The sequence below is a fragment of the Arachis ipaensis genome, chromosome B10 (genome assembly GCF_059453495.1).
Source record: "Arachis ipaensis isolate K30076 ecotype BB chromosome B10, ASM5945349v1, whole genome shotgun sequence".
NCBI lineage: Eukaryota > Viridiplantae > Streptophyta > Magnoliopsida > Fabales > Fabaceae > Arachis > Arachis ipaensis.
The window spans coordinates 86,626,608-86,637,379 of NC_142435.1; the positions used below are offsets into that span (position 1 = coordinate 86,626,608).

The 10,772-nt window shown below is 41.6% G+C and overlaps 1 pseudogene; it reads right to left on the reverse strand.

Annotated features, from left to right (window-relative positions):
- Positions 1-6,578: 6,578 nt before the first annotated feature.
- Positions 6,579-6,677, reverse strand: LOC148580737 (small nucleolar RNA R71; annotated as a pseudogene).
- Between the last annotated feature and the right edge of the window lie 4,095 nt (positions 6,678-10,772).

Below are 10,772 nucleotides of genomic sequence, written 5' to 3' on the forward strand. Positions count from 1 at the left end.
AATATGTACTGTTCACGTATTCATTCAGAAAGACAAAAGTATTGCCACCACATCAAAATAACTAAACTATTTTAAAATTCAAAATTTATGCACTTCTTTTTCTTTTTCAATTAAAAACATTTTTCATTTAAGAAACGTGATGGATTCATTTTCATTGCTTTAAGGCATAGACACTTAGACACTAGTGATCATGTAATAAAGACACAAACATAAATAAACATAAAGCATAAAATTCGAAAAACAGAAAATAAAGAACAAGGAGATTAAAGAACGGGTCCACCTTAGTGATGGCGGATTGTTCTTCCTCTTGAAGATCTAATGGAGTACTTGAGCTCCTCAATGTCTCTTCCTTGCCTTTGTTGCTCCTCTCTCATGACTCTTTGGTCTTCTCTAATTTCATGGAGGAGGATGGAATGCTCTTGGTGCTCCACCCTTAGTTGTCCCATGTTGGAACTTAATTCTCCTAGGGAGGTATTGATTTGCTCCCAATAGTTTTGTGGAGGAAAATGCATCCCTTGAGGCATCTCAGGGATTTCATGGTGAGGAATTTTCTCATGTCCATGAGTGGAATCTCTTGTTTGCTCCATCCTTTTCTTAGTGATGGGCTTATCCTCATCAATGAGGATGTCTTCCTTTATGCTAATTCTAGCTGAATTGCAGAGGTGACAAATTAGATGAGGGAAGGCTAACCTTGCCAAAGTAGAGGACTTGTCTGCCACCTTGTAGAGATCTTGGGATATAACTTTATGAACTTCTACTTCCTCCCTAATCATGATACTATGGATCATGATAGCCCGGTCTATAGTAACTTCAGACCGGTTGCTAGTGGGAATGATTGAGCGTTGGATGAACTCCAACCATCCCCTAGCCACGGGCTTGAGGTCATGCCTTCTTAGTTGAACCGGCTTTCCTCTTGAATCTCTCTTCCATTGAGTGCCCTCTTCACAGATGTCTATGAGGACTTGGTCCAACCTTTGATCAAAGTTAACCCTTCTAGTGTAGGGGTGTGCATCTCCTTGCATCATGGGCAAGTTGAATGCAAACCTTACATTCTCCGGACTAAAATCTAAGCATTTCCCCTGAACCATTGTAAGCCAATTCTTTGGGCCTGGGTTCACACTTTGATCATGGTTCTTGGTGATCCATGCATTGGCATAGAACTCTTGAACTATTAAAATTCCGACTTATTGAATGGGGTTGGTGAGAACTTTCCAACCTCTTCCTCGAATCTCATGTCGGATCTCTGGATATTCACCCTTTTTGAGTTTGAAAGGGACCTTGGGGATCACCTTCTTCTTGGCCACAACTTCATAGAAGTGGTCTTGGTGCACCCTTGAGATGAATCTCTCCATCTCCCATGACTCGGAGGTGGAAGCTTTTGCCTTCCCTTTCCTCTTTCTAGAGGTTTCTCCGGCCTTAGGTGCCATAAATAGTTATGGAAAAATAAAAAGCAACGCTTTTACCACACCAAACGTAGAAGGTTTGCTCGTCTTCGAGCAAAAGAAGAAAGAAGAGAGTAGAAGAAGAAGAACTAGAAGAGATGGAGGGGGCTTAGTATTTCAGCCAAGGGGGAGAAGTAGTGTGTATGTTGTGTGAAAATGAAGGAGTGCAGATGGGTTTATATAGGAGTGGAGAGGGGGGTATGGTTCGGCCATTATAAGTGGATTTGGGTGGGAAAGTGGTTTGAATTTAAATGGTAAGGTAGGTGGGGTTTTATGAAGGATAGATGTGAGTGGTGAATATGTGAAGAAGAGAGAGAGAGAGAGAGAGGTGGGGTAGGTGGGGATCCTGTGGGGTCCACAGATCCTGAGGTGTCAAGGATATCTCATCCCTGTACCAAGTGGCGTGCAAAAATGCCCCTTTCTGCCAATTCTGGCGTTAAACACCAGGTTGCTGCCCATTTTTGGCGTTTAACGCCAGCTTCTTGCCCTTTTCTGGCGTTAACCGCCCAGAATGGTGCCAGACTGGGCGTTTAACGCCCATTCTGCTACCCTTACTGGCGTTTAAACGCCAGTAAGCTTCTCCTCCATGGTGTTCTATTTTTCATTCTATTTTTTAGTCTGTTTTTGCTTTTTCAGTTGTTTTTGTAACTTCACATGATCATCAACCTACAGAAAACATAAAATGACAAAAGAAAATAAAAATTTAACATAGATAATTAAAGATTGGGTTGCCTCCCAACAAGCACTTCTTTTAATGTCAATAGCTTGACAGTGGGCTCTCATGGAGCCTCACAGATGTTTAGAGCAATGTTGGAATCTCCCAACACCAAACTTAGAGTTTAAATGTGGGGGTTCAACACCAAACTTAAAGTTTGGTTGTGGCCTCCCAACACCAAACTTAGAGTTTCACTGTGGGGGCTCTGTCTGACTCTGTATTGAGAAAAGCTCTTCATGCTTCCTCTCCATGGTTACAGAGGGATATCCTTGAGCTTTAAACATAAGGGAGTCTTCATTCACTTGAATTATCAATTCTCCTCTGCCAACATCAATTATAGCTTTTGCTATGGCTAGGAAGGGTCTGTCAAGTATGATGGATTCATCCACACACTTTTCAGTCTCTAGGATTATGAAATCAGCAGGGATGTAGTGGTCTTCATCCTTTACTAAGACATCCTCTACAAGTCCATAAGCCTATTTCTTTGAATTGTCTGCCATCTCCAGTGAGATTCTTACAGCTTGTACCTCAATGATCCCTAGCTTCTCCATTACAGAGAGAGGCATGAGGTTTATGCCTGACCCTAGGTCACACAGAGCTTTCTCAAAGGTCATGGTGCCTATGGTACAAGGTATTGAGAACTTTCCAGGATCTTGTCTCTTCAGAGGTAATCTCTGCCTAGTCAAGTCATCCAGTTCTTTGGTGAACAAGGGGGGTTCATCCTCCCAAGTCTCATTACCAAATAGCTTGGAATTTAGCTTCATGATTGCTCCAAGGTACTTAGCAACTTGTTCTTCAGTAACATCTTCATCCTCTTCAGAGGAAGAATACTCATCAGAGCTCATGAATGACAAAAGTAAATTCAATGGAATCCCTACGGTCTCAGTGTGAGCCTCAGATTCCCATAGTTCCTCATTAGGGAACTCCTTGGAGGCCAATGGATGTCCAATGATGTCTTCCTCAGTGGAAATCACTGCCTCTTCCTTCTCTCCATGTTCGGCCGTGTGGATTATATCAATGGCCTTGCACTCTCCTTTTAGATTTTCTTCTGTATTGCTTGGAAGAGTACTATGAGGGAGTTCAGTAACTTTCTTGATCAGCTGACCCACTTGTGCCTCCAGATTTCTAATGGAGGACCTTGTTTCTGTCATGAAACTTTGGGTGGTTTTAATTAGATCAGAGACTACAGTTGCTAAGTCAGAGTGGCTCTACTTAGAATTCTCTGTCTGTTGCTGAGAAGATGATGCCAGGGCATCTTGGCCAGTTTCACTAACCTTTTCTTTACTATTTTTAGGGTAGTTTCATGCATTTCTTTAGGAAATAAGCTAGTTTTGGGTAGATATTCACCTACACCTTGATTCAAGCATACATTGTGCATTTTACATTATTTCATGAGGATTTTGCATGAATTTAGTGACAAATTGTATGCTGCATTACCCATGACTTGGACTAGAACTTTGATGCACTCTGTTGCTTGATTTCAGGACCAAAGGAAGCAAGGAAAGGGAGGTAACTTGCAAGGTTAATGAGAAAAGTGATTGCCAATAACACTCTCAAATCCATCATTGCCCACGTTAAGAGTCACGTTAACTAAGTTAACGTGCACTCTAACGTGGAGAAGGAAAGTTGAGCCAACGTTAGTGACACTTAACATTGTCACTAACGTTGGAAAACACTCATGAGTGGCCACGTTAGAGCCCACGTTAACCTAGTTAACGTGGCCTCTAACGTTAAAGAGGGAAGAGAAGCCAACGTTAGTGACATTCAACATTGTCACTAACGTTGGCCTAAGGATGCAACACACCACGTTAACTCCCACGTTAACTTGGTTAACGTGGGAGCTAACATAAGAAGTGAGAGTTGTCGACAACGTTAGTGACACTCAACATCGTCACTAACGTTGGAAGCAACCACACGACCCGCCCCAGGGAGCCACGTTAACTTTCACGTTAACTTAGTTAACATGGAAGCTAACGATGAGGAATGAATGATGAGCCAACGTTAGTGACACTCAACATTGTCACTAACGTTGGGATGGCTAAGAATGGGCACGTTAGAAGCCACGTTAACCTAGTTAACGTGGACTCTAACGTGAGATCTAGGGGCACATTGGAACGTTAGTGACAATGTTGAGTGTCACTAACGTTCTCAAAGTTTGGCAAGGCCACGTTAGAAGCCACGTTAACCTCGTTAACGTGGGCTTTAACGTGAAGCAAAAAGGGGCACACTGGAACGTTAGTGACAATGTTGAGTGTCACTAACGTTCTCGAAGGTTGGCAAGGCCACATTAGAAGCCACGTTAACCTAGTTAACATGGGCTCTAACGTGAGGCAAAGGGGTACATTGGAACGTTAGTGAAAATGTTAAGTGTCACTAACGTTCTCGAACTTATACTTTCACTAAATGTTAACACCTCTAACACCCTGAGCTAAAGTCTCTGTCCACTTAGCACTTTCTCTCTGCAAGTAAAGCCAAGCCCAAATAAAGAAAAGAACTGCTTTAAACTCAAGATCCAAAGGCCCAAGACTTGAAGAGCCAACTAGAAGCTGAGAGAAATAGTATATATAGGAGTAGCTTTGAATTGTTAAGGAGTTCTGGAGTCTGGAAAAAGGTACTACTCTCTGTATTTAACTTTCTCTGCATTTTCCAGTTTTATGATATATTCTCCATCTTTGTTTTCATTTTCAAGAGCTATGAACAACTAAACCCCTTTCATTGGGTTAGGGAGCTCTGTTGTAATTTGATGGATCAATACTAATTTTCATTATTCTTCTTCTATCTTTTCTCTTGATTTTACATGAAAGCTTTCGATCTTCATCCAATTGAGTAGTTATCTTGGAAAAGAAGCTATTCAAACTTGGATCTCTTTTGAACCTTGAAAGTTGAATGAAGAGGTCAAGCTAGATATACTTTCTCATGCTGGACCAAATTGGGTTTGGATGGGTATGTGACTATAACCCTCTCAATACTTGATTTGGGAAATGCATGTGGTATAATCAGTGACCATACTTCATCTCTTCTCATGAGCAATTGACCAAGGAATTGTCTATTGATCAAGACTTGAGAGATTGAATTGCAAGGAATTGTAATTCAATCAATTAAGATTGCTAAGGAGATCAATGAGTGCATTGATTGAGGAAGAGATGAAAATGAACTTGATCCGGAGAATTGTAACATCTCCTAAGCCCAATGAACTCCCCATCTCCGATCTTACCCATTCTCTTTAATTTCTGCCACTTACTTTTATGAGCAAATCCCCCATTCCCGTTTACAATTCTGCAATTTATTTTCAGTCATTTACTTCCAGTCCTTTAATTCTAACATTTACTTTTCTGTTATTTACATTCCTGCCATTTTATTTTCTGCAACTCTCAACCCAAATTCTGGATTCGCTCAACTAGAACATTCTTCTAATTAAAGTTGCTTGATCAATCAATCCCTGTGGGATTCGACCTCACTCTATTGTGAGTTTTTACTTGACGACAAATTCGGTATACTTGCCGAAGAGAGATTTGTTATGAGACAAATTTTTCGTGCATCAAGTTTATGACGCCGTTGCCGGGGATTGATTGTGCATCAACAATGATTAAATTGGAAGATCACTAGATTGAGCATTTTTATTTTGTGAATTTCATTTTCTGTTTGAGTGATTTACTTTTTGTTTTAGTTAAACTTTTTCCCTTCCCCTTCTACTCTTTTGTTTTTCTTTGTTATTTTTAATTCTGTTTGTTAACCCACTAACTGTTTGATATATTGCATCACCCACAACTAACAGTAATTTTGACACAAATACTTTCTGCACCTATGTTTTCTTGCTTGCACTTAATGGTTGTATGACAGGGAGAAGAAGCGGAGCTTCAACTTCCTTCGATTCTGAACCTAAGAGGACCTTTCTTAGATTACGGAAGGAGGCAAGAGGAAAGAAAGTGGTTGGTGCTGAGGAAGAAGAGGAATTCTTTGAACCAAACATGGAAGACAACATGGAAAACCATCATGAAGAAGAAGATCACAACCATGGGGGAGGAGGTAGAGCAAATCATGCTGGGGAGGATAGAAGAGTTTTGGGCTCTTACATCAATCCAAACCCAGGAAATTATGGAAGTAGCATCCAAAAGCCAACAATCCATGCCAACAACTTTGAACTTAAACCACAGCTCATCACCCTCGTTCAGAACAACTGTTCGTTTGGAGGAGGTGTTCAAGAAGACCCCAATCAACATCTAACCACCTTCCTGAGGATATGTGACACAGTGAAGTCTAATGGTATTCATCCTGATACCTATAGACTGCTCTTGTTTCCATTCTCACTTAGGGACAAAGCAGCCAAGTGGCTGGAATCTTTCCCAAGGGAAAGCTTGACAACTTGGGAAGACGTGATGAACAAATTCTTAGCAAGATTTTACCCTCCTCAACGAATCAATAGGCTGAGAGCTGAGGTCCAAACTTTCAGGCAACAAGATGGTGAGACTCTATATGAAGCATGGGAGAGGTTCAAGGACTTAACAAGGAGGTGTTCACTTGACATGTTCAACGAATGGGTGCAGCTGCACATTTTCTATGAAGGGCTCTCTTATGAGTCAAAGAAGGCCGTAGACCATTCATCCGGAGGATCTTTGAACAAGAAGAAGACTATTGAGGAAGCCATAAATGTTATTGAAACAGTAGTAGAGAACGACTACTTCTATGCTTCCGAAAGAGGGAACACAAGAGGAGTAATGGAGCTAAACAATGTAGATGCTCTGTTGGCCCAAAACAAGCTCATTACCCAGCAGCTGGCTGACCTCACCAAGAAGATGGAGAGGAACCAAGTAGCAGCGATCTCCACTTCATCAACAACCCAAGAAGGAGTGAATGAAGAAGCAGAGGGTAGTCAGGAGCAAGCCAACTACATTGGGAATTCACCAAGGAAAAACTATGATCCATACTCCAAGACCTACAACCCTGGATGGAGAAACCACCCAAACTTTGGGTGGGGAAGTGAGCAAGATCAAAACCAAGACCAGAGACGTTACAACTCCAACAACAATACAGCTCATCAGCAGTTCACACAGAGGACATCTCAACACCCCCACAACAACACTTCTCCACATGCTTATCAAAACCAAAATAGCACATCCGCTCTGAATCACTCATCAATTGATGACAAGCTCTCTAAGATTGAAGCCTTACTTGAAGGAATATGCCAAGAGATTCAAGAAAATAAGGTGTTCAAAGAGGAGGTGCGAGCCAATATTAAGAACCAGGGAGAGACCATTAGGAAGCTGGAATTCCAGGTGGGATATTTAGCTGAGAAGATTCCCAAACCTACTAATAGCTTCCCAAGTGACACGGAGAAAAACCCCAAAGGAGAAGCAAAGAAAGTAAGATGGGAAGATTGCAAAATGGTCACTACAAGTGATCAAGAGACCGAAGACAAGCAAAACACACTTTTCGAACAACCTGAAGACAATTCAACAAAGGAGGAGGATAAAGATCACCAAGAACCAGAAATCTCACAACAAGAGCTGCTGAAGCTCTATGCACCCTTCCCTCAACTGCTCAATGGTGCTGTGGGAAAAAGAATATACTCAAGGTTCCTAGACTTGTTTGCATCTCTGCATGTGAACATACCATTCATCAAGGCAATTCAACAAATGCCTACATTCATCAAGTATATGAAGGAACTTCTTCCCAGGAAAAGCTCACTTAAAGGAGGCCAGACTATAGTGATGAACAAGGAATGTAGTGCCCTTATTCAACCTGAGTTGCCTACAAAAAGAAGAGACCCAGGGAGTTTTCACATCCCTTGTGCCATAGGTGAAAATATGTTCGATAGAGCACTATGTGATTTGGGGGCCAGCATCAACTTACTGCCCTTATCCCTGGTGAAGAGGCTGCAGATCAATGAGATAATACCCACAGATGTAATCATTAGACTGGCTGACAAAACTCAAAAGCAAGTAATAGGAGTGGTGGAAAATGTGTTGCTAATGGTTGGGAAATACTTTCTCCCAACAGACTTTGTCATCCTGGACATGGAAGAGAGTCACACTCATCCAATCATATTGGGAAGACCATTCCTAGCTACGGCCAGAGCATTTATCGATGTAGAGAAAGGGGAGCTAATATTGAGAATCCATGATGAACGACTCAGCTTCAATGTTTTCAAACTCTCACAAGAAATAGATCAAGAGGACAAGGAACTAAGCACAAATGATAATGAGACACTGAAGGAGGAAACAAGCACTGAAGCATAGCCAGTTCATTCTGAGATCCCCTTAATAGATAAACAAGGAAAACAGCAATTGCCACAGCTCAAGGAAAAGTTGGAGGAACCTAAACCTCTAGAGGTAGGTGAAGACAGCATCACAAATCCTTTAGAAGAAGAGGTCACCAAGGGGAAGGCAACCTCAAAAGAAAGAAAGAAGAAGGTACCAAGGAGGTGGAGGAACAAGAAAATCCCTACGGAAGACTTCTCTCCAGGGGATAGAGTTGTCTCAGCTTACTTCCCAGATATTCCCCCTAATCTCCCTACTGTACCATCTCAGTTACCCAAGGTCTTCACTATCAACAGAGTTCTTTCCCTGAAACATGTGGAGATCATTGATCCAATCAATGGATATAAGTCCACAGCAAGAGGGGAGGACTTTAAGCACTACCAACCACCCTGATGAAGGAAAAACGTCAAGCTAGTGATGCTAAAGAAGCGCTTCATGGGAGGCAACCCATGTTTTATATGTTTTTAAAATAATGAATAAATCAATGTTTATGAATTTCAACCCAAACTTGACAAACACTTGGTGAAATCTTTATCATGCAGTATATAGTGAAGAACAAGTTTGGTGTTCAAAGCAAACCAAGATGTATGGTAGTCTTGGGTGCTTTGAACAAAACTTTTCATCACATTGCTTCAAACTAAGTTTGGTGTCACCCCATGGTGCCACCAAAATGCATATAAGGACCCACCAATAGTTAGTTAGTAAGTTGGAATTCATAAATAAACAATCAAATCTTTTCTTCCCTTTTATTAATATTAGCCGTAAAGTTCATATGGTCATTTTAATATCCTTTCTTACTTTTCTTAGTTTGTCTTTATAGGAAAAGAAAAGGAGCATTAAAAGGGATAGATTGGACAACCAAACAAAGAAGGTTCAGACACCACAAAAGGAGGGGCTACACACTTGTTCTAAAAAGGGAATACATCGGAAAATGTTGCCATGCAACATTGAAAAAAATGGGACCCCTAGAAGACCGAGCAATCCCCATCATAAAGTGATGATCCTTGTCTTCTAGCCATGCATAACCCCAACCGTCCATCAAATGACCACTTCATCAATCTACACCCTCCATTCTCTCACAACTTCTCTATATAAACGACCCTTGTCCGTACCACCCTTCATTGTCATCACACACCCTTCACCACTCCTCATTTCGGTACAAGACACCCTCTATCCGATTATAAACATTCCTCCCTTCACTCTCTTCATTGCCATAAAACCCTAAACAACCAAAAGTCTCCACAACCTTACCACCTTCACATATTAACTATCATTCATGGCGTCTTCGGGTTCTAAAAGAAGGAAGGGAAAGGAACCCATGGAAGAACACCCATATGATGAAAGGAGATTTAGAAGCTTGCATCATGCATTGCAATACGGGTGGATGGTTGATAAGGAAATCATTTATGAGCTGGGATTTCAAGTTACAAAGACTGAGTGCCCCAAAATCACAGAGAAGATAGAAAGGAGAAGATGGGAGCTCCTCACTGACCCGGTCATTAAGGTGAATGCAAATCTCATAAGAGAATTTTATGCAAATGCGGTTCGATATGATAAGAAGGATGAGTCTTACACAAGCTTTGTGAGAGGAAAGATGGTGGACTTTGGTCCCATGAGTGTCATGAGGGCATTGAAGCTACGGTCTATACAGTTTGAAGAAGAAAGCTATCACTCAAGATTGGACAACCCCAATTATGACCAGATTCTGCAAGGTATTTGTGTACCGGAAGCTGACTGGGAAAGGGGTGCGGGAAATAAACCAAAGTTTATCAAGAGAACAGATCTCACTCCTGAAGCCAAGGGGTGGTTTGAGCTAGTGAGAAGGTCTATTCTCCCAGCTGCAAACAACTCGGAGGTGAATGTCAAGAGAGCCACAATGGTGCACTGTATACTGAAGGGAGGAGAAATCAAGGTTCATGAACTCATAGCTGAAGGTATTAGAAAGATGGCAGAGAAAAGCGACTCAAGAGGAACGTTAGGTTACCCCAGCACTATTTACCGAATATGCAAGAAAGCTGGGGTAGTTTTTGAAGATGAGAACCCCATGTGGATAAAGGAAGGCATCCCAATAACTGTACGAAGGATGAAAGCTGCAGCATCCCCTTTGCCTCAGCGGAAGCAAAGGAAGAAAACAACCCCTCAAGTAGTGGAAGGACAAGTCTTAGAGGGTCAAGCACAACAGACCTTGGACATGAACCAATTGCAAGAGGCCATTGATGGCTTGTCTAGACAATATTTGGAAAGCCAAGGAGCACAGAAAGAGCTTCAACTACAGATGATGGGGCAGCAAGAGGAAACACTTTCAAGATGGATGACTCAGCAAGGTGAGTGGAAAAGGCAAATGATGGAACATCAACT